Genomic DNA, 13,786 nt, shown 5'->3' with positions numbered 1-13,786 from the left:
AGGGTAGCAGAGAAACTATCCCTCTCTACAACTACAAAACACACAGTTAGTAGACCATCCAACATTGGTGCGCCAAGGCAACTATTCCACCTTGAGCGACTCCCAGAAGTTGAGTTCCAAGAAACCACACAAAATGATACCAATCCAATATGTATCCTATTTGTGTGAAGCCATATCACAATATACCAGTATCTCCCTTCGTTTGGAGATTACAATTAACCAAAGAGTCGACCGGTTTCAGTGGTATATATGAGTGCACCGCTTTCTTCAGGACCAGAGATGCCTCAGAACGGGTACCCTTTCCCAATTGAGCATTGCCAGCTAATACTTTGGTGGCTCTTGTTGATGCACAAAATTGTTCAGCACTAGTTAATGATGACAAAAATTATACAATGGTACATGTTGGTTATTGCACTCCATGTCTCAACTGGCCCCCATGACATCTTCTTCGTTGCTTGCTACTTTTTAGTTCTAAGACAGGGGAGTAAACACACAAAGATCAGTGAGGAATTGATCTTGATCTGTGCTGTGATCTGTAGCTAACTTCCTCGAATTGATGACATAAATATTGATGACACCTAATCACCATTCAGGATAACACACTTACCCGACGGTTATCAAACAGTTTCTCTCACATATATTAAGAGGGAAGCAGCTGTAAAAAGGTAAATCCATTCCAGCTGTAATTTGGCATGTTTTAGCATTGGGACAACATACTGTCAATATTAAAATCAGAACAAACCGGAGAGAGAAAAAAAAACCTTAGTTCTTCCTTTTTTACCGAAATGAGTCTGTAGTCAGCGGTTGTAAACTGTTTTAATTTCTCAGCTTGTGCTCACTAGCGTGGGGGTTGACTGACTTCCTCCAATGCGCACTGCTGTGTGGTTTCCATGTGCAGTATACAGATTGATACATTTTATTAAATGTTTTTATTGTGTTCTCTGTACACAGTGTACATTTACACACATTTCTTACAAACATATTTAACATAATCACACTTGACATCACACAATACAAAATGATATAATAAACAGATTGGTTACATGATAGAATTTACAGTTGAGGCGTTGCCTTGGGACCTTTTTGGTTCCATTCCACGATTCTAAATAGAGTTCACCAATTCAAACTGACATACTTTGATTAAGTCTAAAATTTCTTGCTCTGTTACTTCATTAATATCCGAGAAAATGTCAAGTAGCATTTTAACCAGGGCTATCAATAATGACAGTTGGGAGGTCATCATAAACCTGAGCGATAGGTCATGGGTCAGTATTGCGGACGTTCAATGAATAAACCGCTCAGAATTGCGCACTCTGTGATTGAGGAACGCAGGACACAATATCACCAGGTGGAATAATGACTCTGTGGAATCTGATTTGCACATTCTGCAAATACCTAGTTTTCTCGGGACTCTCACAATAGGGTCCAAAACCTTTAATGTGGGAAGACAGTTCAACCAAAATCTTAAATACTAGTCACGGTATTTCGACCGTGGAAAGTTTGACAAATATGCTTTTAGATGTTTAGGTGGTAGATAAAAGAGTTCCTTGCCCACATAGAGGTTTAAACAACCGAGATCTGAAAGGCTGGTTGATCTGTCCCATTTTTTTATTTTGTTCTTGAAAACTGTTTCAGATTTGGAACTTTTTGATCGACCATTGTGCGAAAGCTGTCCCATGACTTTCTTAATTTTTTCAAAAATGGATTCATGTCTTGCAGTAGTAAGGCCTTTAGATAGAACCCAATGGAGTGTTCACCCGCTCGCTCTAGCTCCTGCTGATGTACTGAGACCAGCAAGACATGAGGTCCAATGCCAATCTAATGATGCTTATTGGTATTGAAGTCGGAAGTCCACGACGTGTTTCAAAATGTTTCCCTCTGGTGCATCAAAGAATGTCCTGCCTGAGATGTTCATCAGTTCACACCCATAGAGAGTAATTGATGACACTTACATTCTGTAGAACTCAGTGGGACCAAGGAGTATGAGCATCACCTAGTCATATCAGTACGTTTCAACAATTTCCTAATGTCTTTTCGCACTGTGCATTTTTGGGTTTCGATCCATCATAATTCTCCCTTTTGGGGTGAAAAGGTCTATGTAGTTGGTTAACAAACTTTTTCTTTTATCCCTTGTTTTTTTGTGTAGTGATTAACTTAGGGAAGTTTACAGGGAGGGTGTGCATGCCTTTTTCTCCATTACTCAGATTGTTCAACCCTTGTGACTACCCTGAGTTTGCTTCCTTTGAGTTATGGGAATATTGAGCAAACCTATTTCTCGAATTAAAGACCACGAATGATTTTTCTGACATTAGTTCCCTTTGTACCTGGAAACCTCCGGTAGCCAGACATATTTGCAACATTGCATGATCGCTAGTTTTCTTTTTCCCGATTTCTAGTGGTCCTATTTGCTCAACCTTAAACTTTTTAAAGAAGATATAGGCCCTCATTACAACCCTGGCGGTAAGTGAAAAACGATGCCGGTAAAGGATTACCGGCATCGCTTACCGCTCTGGCCGATTATGACCCGAGAAAGCGCTATTAGCGACACCGTAATTAACGGTGCCGGTAAAAGCGCCAAGGGCGTGGGCAAGCGACCCCCATGCCGTAAATACCGCCATGGCGCAAAGTGGGGAACATTATGAGACACGCAGACATGCAAATAACGCCCTTGTGAAGGCCGTAAAGTACCTTACCGCCATGGTGCTAATACTGCCATCGCAGACCAACCGTAAATGGCCATGTGCAGTATTCCCAACTGCCACAGGTGCACACAATCAGCATAGGTGGAGGCAATACAGACTGGGCAAGCACAAAAGGAGAACACCCCACCCCTTCCCACACCCAGCCACGCTCCACAATGATTCCAATACTACTAGCAATGCTGGGGCTGGAGGACCTGATTGCAGTGGAAGTGCTACAACAACAACTACAACAACAACAACAACAACAACAACAGGCAGCACAGAGGAGACGCAGGAGGAGATGGAGGGCAAGGCAGGGCCAGCATGCCCCACCAGCACAGCCAGTGCCACCACGCAGGCAGCCCCCAATCCCACGCATCAGAGCCAGTCCATACAACCTAACCGCTGAGCAGATCCACACCCTGTACCGCCTGGACCGGGACACCATCACCACCATTGTGGACATGATACATGACGACATTGTCAGCCTGATTGAAACACGCACCGCCATCCCACCCCTACTGAAGGTAGTGTTTGTGCTCCACTTCCTGGCCACAGGCACCTACCAACACACAGTGGGTCACTTGCATGGCATTTCACAACCATTATTCTCAAGTACGTTGAACCAAGTGCTTGATGCCCTCCTCAAGCACACAGACGAACACATTTACTTACCACGGTCTGCCCAGGAGATCTCAAACACCAAAGTGGGTTTCCATTCACTGGCTGGCATACCTGGTTGCATTGGCGCCATCGACTGCACCCATGTGGAATTGGTGGTCCCACATGCCATGGAGGTAGCGTACCGCAACCGTAAGCTATACCACTCAATCAACGTGCAAATGGTATGTGACTCAAACAAGATCATCATACAGCTGTTATAAGCCCTCCTGTTGGCCTTCCCCTGGGATTTTGTTTTGCCAATTTGGATACAGTTGCAAAGCCATACCACAATGGAGTTGACCCCAGCCAAGTTTCCTGCAAAGGAATTATGAGAGATTTTTCCCACATCACATTTATAACATCGTTCAAAAAGGAGTTGTGCCCCCGAGAGTTCCATCTTAAGATGTGCCAAGTATTAAATAAAACCCGGTCTGCTTTGGACTGCGGTTGGCAGGACTGAGGAAAGCCAGCCCCAACTCGACGTCTCTTGGTTCTGGGCAACCTTTCGATTGCTGTCCATGTGGAAGTGGCACATAACTTTGATCTTCGGTTTGTCTTGGACTATTCCCCTATTATCAACTTGTCGTGCATAACAGCATTCGAAGCCCAGGAGTAAAATGTCTTCCTGTTGCTCAATTACTAACTTCTCCACAATTTTTGAGTGGAAATGTGCTGCACATTTCCCCAGATGTTCGTAGTCGAATAAATGGACATATTTTATGTCAGCTGACAAAATTGAACTCCATTGCGGAATTGTGGTGAAAAGAGCGAGCAATCTGTTTCTGTTCAGATGAGTACCATAGTCGGACTTGCATATGGATTCAAAAATTAAGAAGTAGTCTGTCGCCTTTCGAAACAGGCTGCCAGCACTTGCTTCTGTTTGTGAATTTAATCTCATTGGGCATACAGCTGGACCAGCTAAACCATCATCTTGAGTGTGGGCACCACGATTAAAGCACATTCTGATTTGTGAGCGGTTGATTTACTTAGGTCTATACGGGCAGTAAGACTTCTGTTTGTGTTTGTGCTTAGTGGTTTTTTCGTGTGCCCACTCACTTGAAGTTGTTGCGAGAGTAGTTTGTCACTATTGAATCCTAGTGTAAATTTGAAGATGATGTTTGCTGCCGTGCCTGCCTGGGCCTAGCGGATGCTGCATCGGTGCTGCTTTGTCTCTTATCCCCCTCGTCCTCAATACTTTGACTCTCATCACTGATGCAAATGATGTCTCTCGGGTTAATGTCCATGCTCTTCTTTTGGTTACATTTTTTCCTGCGAACGAGATATTTCGCAGAAACTTACGTGACCCCTTACTTGATGTTTTGTGTCCTCCTTTCATGATTTTAGATTTTTTTCTTTTTTCTTTTTTGTTTTCCTCCTTCTTGGATTGAGTTTCAATTTGTTTTTGTTTTATTGAGGTTCCTGCTGGATTGGGAATCTCAAGTGGTGCGCTGTCCATGACAATGGTCACCTCTGTTTCCCTATTGAGGAACCCAGCAGTGTCTGACAATTTTATAAGCGGTTCGGTAGAGCCCAAAACCACAGGCCTCTCAATTAGTCAGCGCACCTAGCTGTACTCCATTTATCAGAAGTGACCTTATCTCGTTTAAAGGGATGGTCTAGTAAAAACTTTTATTTCAAAAATAGATAGGCCACATTAAAAAAAAAATACTAGCATCCTCCGTTTTAAAACTTCCTATGTAAAATTTTGAGCTATTCAAGCTCAAAATTCGAAAAAGCAAGCACAGGGGCGCCGCCATTTTGTGAAATGGAGGCCCTCCTGTGCTGGCTTTTGCTTTTGCGGCACTAATGAAGGAAAAGCCAGCCAGCTGTAGTAAACAAAGTCTACCGCTGGGTGGCTTTCCCTTCATTAGTGCCGGGACTCGGAGGACGCGGACCGGAGACCGGAGCAGGAAAGCTGCAGCTGAATCTCGGTAAGTGCTATTTATTTTTTTTACAAAAAATAAGCACTAGCTGCGTTTTTTTTTCTAAGTTTTCCGGGCTGGAGGAGCCCGGAAAACTTAGAAATAAAACCGCAGCTTTAAAAACATTGTATTTATGTTTGCGGTCGCTTTTGAAGCGACCGCAAACATAAATACAACGTTATTGTGTTGGAAAACGCTGCGGTTTTTCTTTCCAAGTTTCTCAGGCTCCTCCGGCTCGGAGGAGCCTGAGAAACTTGGAAAGAAAAACCGCAGCGTTTTCCAACACAACCGCGTGTGTTCTGCCTGCTGTGGCTATCACAAGGGAGCACCGGAGACCCAAAGTGAAAGCCACAGCAGGCAGAAACACACGCGGTTGTGTTTACATGCCGCGTAGTGTTTCTACCTGCAGCTGATTTCCCATTTGGGGCTCTCGGGCTCCCCGTGGGGAGCCCGAGAGCCCCAAATGGGAAATGCTACGTTGTCTGCCTGAATCTTCTTTTCCATTTGGGGCACTCGGGCTCCCCGTGTGGGGCCCGAGAGCCCCAAATGGAAAAGCAGATTCAGGCAGACACAACGCGGTTGTTTTCCGCAACGCCGCGTTGTGTCTGCCTGAATCTGCTTTTCCATTTGGGGCTCTCGGGCTCCCCAACTGGAAAAGCAGATTCAGGCAGACACAACACGGTTGTGTTGGAAAACGCTGCGGTTTTAAAACCGCAGCGTTTTCCAACACAATAACGTTGTATTTATGTTTGCGGTCGCTTCAAAAGCGACCGCAAACATAAATACGTTTTTAAAGCTGCAGTTTTATTTCTAAGTTTTCCGGGCTCCTCCAGCCTGGAAAACTTAGAAAAAAAACCGCAGCTAGTGCTTACCGAGATTCAGCTGCAGCTTTCCTGCTCTGGTCTCCGGTCCGCGTCCTCCGAGTCCCGGCAATAATGAAGGGAAAGCCACCCAGCGGTAGACTTTATTTACTACAGCTGGCTGGCTTTTCCTTCATTAGTGCCGCAAAAGCCAGCACAGGAGGGCCTCCATTTCACAAAATGGCGGCGCCCTTGTGCTTGCTTTTGAGCTTAAATATCTCAAAATTTTACATAGGAAGTTTTAAAACGGAGGATGCTAGTATTTTTTTTTTAATGTGGGCTATCTATTTTTGAAATACATTTTTTTACTAGACTATGCCTTTAAGGATTGCATGTTCAATCGTACTTTGTGAGCCATAGTATCATAGAGACGAATGAATTAATGCAGAACCATGTTTAAGACATTGAGGGACAGAGAAGCAGCATCCATAGATTTGTTACAGCTTGACTCGTTCCCCTGAAAAGGCAGGGAACTGCGGTCCCCCGTCATTGTGGAATGGTTAGTTCTGTGGCTGTCCTGTATTAATGTGTCAGGGATCACACCGCTGAGTGCGTCCTGCGTTCTAAATAGGCCTGCAGACACACTCCGTCATTCTCACAGACTTTCAATCACCTGTATTTTGTTTTCCAAACTCACATAGATGTCAAAAATGGTGGTGTTCGCTTGTTGTGCCACGTTGGTTAGAACTTGTCTGGAAATTTCGGTCTCTGAATTGACTGTGTTGTCTTTGTTAATTTGCGTGTCATTTATTGTTATTAGGCTGTTGTCAGAAACCACTTGACTGAAAAGCTTCCAGCGCTCTTCTTTTTAGTACAGGAGGGAATCAGTATCACCTGCACGTGGTCTAATCATCACTTTCTCATGTACATTCCATTTCAAGTCCATTTTGCTATCCTGAGCAGCCGGGAAATGTGCTACCGTTGGCGCTTGTTCCTTACAAGTGAGTATGCATGACTTGTAAGGAACTTGTAAGGAATATAAATGCTAAATTATTATTGTGCTCCACTATTCGTTTTCTCATTGGTCTATTAGTCATCCCAATGTAAGGTAAATTGCAGGGGCAAACATGAATGCAGCCATAGCAGCCATAGGTCAGAGAAAGATATGGCCGTCTAGGCTCAATGTCACAATGACATCTCCCCCTACTCCACCTTCATTTTCCGAAACCTGTGGAGGAACTTTTTCAATGTGGACACCCAATTCACTGTATATTCAAACTTGCGATGTTGCCAGTTGTTGTCCCATGATATAATATGGGACAAGTATAAGTCTGCACTGAGGCTCCCCACAAACAAAGATAGGCAGGAGTAGTTGGACATTGCGTAGTGTGGTACAAGCATGTACCATGTGGACATTCCAAAGTGGAAAAGGAGATGTGCATCAAATTGTTGTTCATTGTCTTCCGAGTCAGCTGTGCACATACACCTTGTGATAAAGTCCCCTGCCTGACCCTGCTAGATGATGATGCGGTTGCTACGGGGCCACCAGCAAGATGAGGCTAGGCCTTGTTGTGGCATGTGGAGGATCCTTCCGGTGTCCACAGCATGCCATGTGTGGGAGGTAGGGGAATGCTAAATTGCCACTGTAAAAGCTACTGAGCTTTTAAGGGAAAATCATGGCGAGGCAATCCTGTGGTGCCAGCTGCACTTCCCTGCTCAACTCCCCTTGTGCAGGTTCAGAAATCCGATGTAAAACAACATTGGGAAAGAGTGGGACCTGAGCAACACGTTAGTAATTGAGCAATCCATTGTTCCTATCCCAAGGGCTCTATGCTGATAAAGCAGAGACAGGTTAGGCTGAAGGAGTCCACACTGAAAGTAGGGCCAGGAAGTGCAGGCAGAGCGAGGACCGCATAAGGTGAGTAAAGAGCAAAAGCTTAGTCCCACAACAGGGCTGTCCATCAGCCAATGTCAATTCTTGCTACCTAAGTAAACACCCCTACGTTCCCTTACACCACAGAGAGGTTGGAATGTAGACCCATAAACCTGTGGCAGAAGACTGCAGGGGTTTGCACAAAGCCCTCATTCAGAACCAGCAGCAGAGGTGAAGAAAAGGAGCTGGAGAATGAGGCTTGAGAAGTAGCTTAAGAAGGAAGTGGTGCTGTATACAGGATGCTGGAGTAGAGCCCCTGGAGTCTAGGGTGAGCAGGAGAAAGGAGACTGGAGAAGAGGCACAGAAGGAAACAGGGGGTTGCTGGTGAGGCCCAGGAAGCTGGTAAAATAACGACCCATGGGGGTGGGGAGAGAAAGGCCCAGAAGGTTGGCAGTTGAGTGACCCAGAGGGCTGGAAACAGACAGATCCAGATTACTGGGAGAAGAACGTTTCAGGGGCCTGGGAGGAGTAAGACCCATAGAGATGGAAGGAGAAAGAACTGGCTGGGAAAATAAAGACTCAGAGGGCTGGTGGAAGACATACCCCAATGGATGAGAAAAGAGCGAGACCCAGAGGGCTAGCAAGAGTAATCAGGCTACAAAGGGTGGGCATAGGATAGAGATAAGTAGTTGGTGGAATATTTGAGCTGGAGGAGCATCTGGAAGAAAAAAAGGCGGAAGTGATACAGACAAGTAAAAGGAAAACATGGTGGAACACCAAGAAGGGCGTGGTAGAAGGAAGTGAAGAGGAGTGGTGGAACAAAAAGGAAGCGGGGGAAAAAGTGTTCAGATACGAGAAGAGAAACGGGAGGGACATAAAAGAGGTGAAGTAAGAGGTGATATAGAGAAGTGTGGAAAAGGAGTGGAATATTGCTAAGGAGGAAGGGAGAAACTTCACGTCATTACAGGGGTGGAGGAGCATTAGTAAGGAAGAGAAGATGGTGGACACCAACGTGTCAGAGCATGCATTTCAATAGAAAGCCGGCACAAACACGGTGGCGTGAAGGAGCCCGCTGGTCTGTGCCGGTCCGTGCTGGGACATGTGGCTGCGGACAGCTACCTTGTCCTTCTTCTTACCGCACCATGGGGATTATCGAAGTGCTGGAGGCAATCACCATTGCCCAAAGTAAGTCTTATGTACGTTCTTCTGGCACTGATAGAACATAAATGGCAGTGATGACGGTTGAGCAAGCTGCTCACCTTGATAATACACCCCCCAGCTGCTGCAATCGCCGCAGCGTGTACTGTGCCCATTTTAAGCCTCCCAACTGTTGAGAGGGATAACTATGTACTTGAAGATGTTACTGAGAGTTGTAAGGTGGAGTTTCAGCCCACTGGAATTACATTTACTCACCTTAGGGGATAGAGGGCCAAATGTAGATAACACAGTACTTAGTATTGCTCCACTCGGTACTCATACCGAATAAGTGCAACAAAGTATGGTCTTCTCCAACCTTTCTTCCTGCATGCAAAACAATTTGGGTGCACTATGTCAGTCTAGTCCCACCATAAGGCAGAATGTCACATAAACAAATACACAATTAACAAAATTACCTGGTGTAGCCAATTTGACTTTGGCTTTGCTTAACACCAGATCCCTCATTAAGCATACTATAGACGTGCATGATTTGATCATGGGGCACAGGGTGGATGTCATGTGCATCACAGAAATGTGGCTCTCTGACACCCACGGCACTACTATTGAGCAAGTGACCCCACTTGGGTATGTTTTCTTCGGGAAACATCAAGAGGAAGGACTGGGAGGGGGAGTTGCCATTATATGCAAAAAAGAACTTGGTGCATAAAAAGTCAATATTGAATGTGAAGGTTGTGACATACTGCGCATTAAACTTATCCCAAATTTTAATTATAGTATCCACCTTGTACTGCTTTATAGACCTCCTGTGGAATTGTCAAGTTTCAATGATGATCTTATAAATGTTATAACCCCAATGCAATCAGCAAACTCGGCAGTGGTACTGTTGGGAGACCTGAACCTTTGGAAGGGATACCCTAAAGATAAAAAAACTTTAAAGCTTGAGAAATGTCTTAAAAACAAAAAGATAATCATTCATAACTCTGGCCAACACATATAAAGAGGCACACCATTGATTGGGTGGGGAGTGGAAACATTCCTCTCACAGATTTTATAACAGCACTATGTGTATGGTCTGATCATTGCTCCATTTTATGCCATCTACAGCTTCCGTTGCCTTTAAAAAAACAGCATGAACCTCTGCGTAAGGTTCAAAATAGAAACTATAAGGCCATCACTGCGGCTGATTTGTCAGACTGTATGAATGTCTTGATGAACAAAACACAGGATTCAGATGGTCCTGATACCGTTATTACTAGTTATTATAAGGACATAAAAAATATGTTAGACATTCATGCCCCCTTGAAAGCAAGAAACATCAGAGACACCCCTAACCATCAGAAATGGTTCTCTCCTGCTCTAGTGAAATTAAAAGCCAGTAAGAGGCAGATGGAACATGCTTGGCTGAAAGATAAAATGCTGAGTAATAAGGTAGCATGGAAACTTAAGGAAAAAGAGTATAAGGTCAAGATTATTGAAGCAAAATGTAGCTTTTATAATGATCAGATAAATCAGGCAGGAAACCAAACAAAAGAGCTCTTTAAACTCCTTAGATCATTGGAAAACCCTAGAGTCCTAAACTCTACCATCAAACCTACTAAGGCATGCCCAAAACAAGATCAGGGAAGAGTTGGCCAGGCAAAAGCCACCCATAATAGTTGGTAACTTAGGCAGCGAGCAAGAAAATAAGGAGGAGGGCAGTACGAAGGCTAATGTGGAAGTCCAGAGCCAGGGGTATCCATCGTGGGGTTTGGGTTCTCTGGAATGTCCACTGTAGAAATTCACAATATTCTTAAAATTATGCATCCTACAAGCTGCCCAGGAAATCTCCTCCCATCTAAGATAATCTTGGAACACATGGACATTCTTGCGCCTTTCCTGTGTAGGTTTGTCAACGCTTCGTTTCGAACGTGCATTATCCTGCAATCTATAAAAGATGCAGCAGCAACTCTGATTATAAAATAGGTGGGCTTCGACCCTAACAATGCTGCTAATCTTTGACCCATCACAAATACACTGTTCTTTCTGAAATTGATTGACAAAGTTGCTACTATACAACTACAATCCTACATCTCAGCAGCTGGCATTTTACATGAAAAGCAATCAGGTTTCCGATGTTTTCACGGTACCGAGAGCGCCTTGGACTTGAAGAATCATATGCTATCCATGATGGAGAACAGTAGATCAGGGCTGCTGGTCCTATTAGATTTATCGGAGGCCTTCGATTTACTTGATCATAATTCTTTGCTAGACAGGCTGGCCACTGTGGGGGGCCTTTCAGAGGAGGCGGTCCAGTGGTTAAAATCATTCTTAGAGGACCATAGATCTAGAGTTTATAGGGGTGAACATTCATCTAAAATCGAAATCACCAAATGTGGAGTCCCTCAGTAGGCATGCCTATCCCCGCTACTCTTTAATTTATATATTACCCCACTGTGTATGGAACTGGAAAACCTGGGGCTCTTTTTCACCAACTACACAGATGATTTCCAGCTTTCGCTGGAGATTAGTGGGAACTATGAAGTGGATCAAGGAAAGTTGGATCTTGTCTATCAGATCATAAAGGACTGAATGTCGAATAACTGGCTATGCTTAAATGCAGCCAAGACAGAGCTTATGATATACGGGTCACAGCACGCTAGAAACAGTCTGGACCAGGCCTTTGATAGCTTTACAATTGATGGCAGTCAGATAGAAATCACGTCTAAAGTGAAACCTCTGGGCACTTACATGGAGGCCAGCCTAAACAGTGGTGCTCATGTGGAGGCAACAGTAAAAAAACACTATCATATCAAAGTGCTAAGGCAAGTTGCCCATATAGTCTCAAAAGACGATCCGGCTAAGTTAGCTAGGGCAGTGATACTCCCATGCTTGGACTTGTGGGGTGCATTTAAGGGCCCCAAACAGAAGTCCCTGTTACATAAACAGCAGCCATTTAAACACTGCAACCAAAAACGGCATGACTTTTTCTTTTTTTTCACATGAGTGGCAACTATTTTAAACAACGGCCTGGCTTTTTCTTTTTGTTCATGTAAAATTAAAGAACCATGGGGAAAGGTGCCTATCTGTCATTATCAATGGACCAGCAGCAATGTAATTCACCTAAGAAGGAGGAATCAAAAAATCACCTGACACGGAAAACAGGATTTTTAAACATTAAAAGCAAAAACAGCCTGCACAGGTGTTTGCAAATAAAAACAGCTTTAAAAAAGCCCCAATGGAAAAAGATATCACTGCTCAGAGGAAAATGTCAGGAAAGCAAAACCTGATGTGTGGGGTGACCAAAGCCAATATATAGTATGTTTCACCCACACAAGTCCTGTAAGCATGTGAAGAGACACTTACTTCAGGTAAAACCTGTTCTGGTTGAGTTCTAAACTTCAAAATGAAATGCCCCACTTCCGGCTCGATCTTACAACTCCCATCTAATGATGCCCTGCATAGAATCTGCTGCTGCAGGTGTTGAAAGCCCACTGCTCCCCAGAATGGCTGGCACTGCAGGCACTTAAAGCAAGGGACTTCAAGGAAAAAATCAACCCTAGCTGAAGCATGACAAAAAGGTGTGACCCCTTGTTGCACCCATTTCAAAAGAGCCCATGCCACTCCAAAGAGACTTGGTCACAGGCTGAGCCCAGGGAGACAGATGGCTGTGGGGGATGAAGCAGCATCCCATTTAATGAACAGAAACACTTATAATTGATTAAAAAGACTATATTAATTTTAGGCATTTTGCACAGCCATCAGACTGAGGATTGATCTCAATGTTTTGCCATTGTCCATGCATTTTAAATAGCATTTACCTGGGACTCTGGGAACTGTAATTGCCAGTTAGACTAGGTTTCTGGCTGATCTGGACATGTAACAGGTAAAAAGATAGAACATGAAATTGGGAATATGCTTGATGACTTACATATTCATAACTGTTGTACATTTTATGAAAATGACAAAAATATGACACATGGCCATACTACATCGTACGGATTTGGCAGGTAAAACCAATATATATTTCACATAGCAGTGGCTAGTACAATTATGAAGTCCATCTCCTTCTCCTCCCCATTCATGGCAGAGCGCACCCCAGCTTGAAGTGAATGAAGGAGACATTGATGAAGAGATGGGATGAGCGAGCACAGGCGGGGACTCTGATGAACATCCTCATTTCCTTGTATTCACTTTTCTTTCCCATCTTTAGGCGACATTGTATATTGTCTCATCATTTTCGAGCACATCTTGTTAAAACACCCTCGTATTTTGATGTGAACCACACAAGTCATGGGGTGACCCTTTTGTGGTAATTGTATACCTAAATCATGACACTTAATGGGGGATGTCAATGTTTTATCCAAGTGCACCTCCATTTCTTTGTGCGTTTTAAAATGCGCTCACACGACTGGCTCATCTTAACCAATACATCATTTTGCATCATACTCAACATCTGAAATTCATCTTCAACATGAATGATGTGCAGTATCTGCATATTGCATAATTGCCACCACCGAAGGTCTTATGACATGGCATAGAGCACATGATATTTCTACATGTTGCATGATCATCCATTATGAGAATCTCTAATGCACAAACATGACAAGGCCTGTCACTGACATGCAAAAGTACATATTCTTCTCCCATGGCAACATGGAAATACCTGTTACACAATTTGTCAGGTAATGCATGTTCTGTATTCCGCAACCA

This window comes from Ambystoma mexicanum, chromosome 5q (genome assembly GCF_040938575.1).
Source record: "Ambystoma mexicanum isolate Mex_15411 chromosome 5q, UKY_AmexF1_1, whole genome shotgun sequence".
In the NCBI taxonomy this organism is placed as follows: Eukaryota; Metazoa; Chordata; class Amphibia; order Caudata; family Ambystomatidae; genus Ambystoma; species Ambystoma mexicanum.
Note: the sequence above shows the minus strand (reverse complement) of the source record.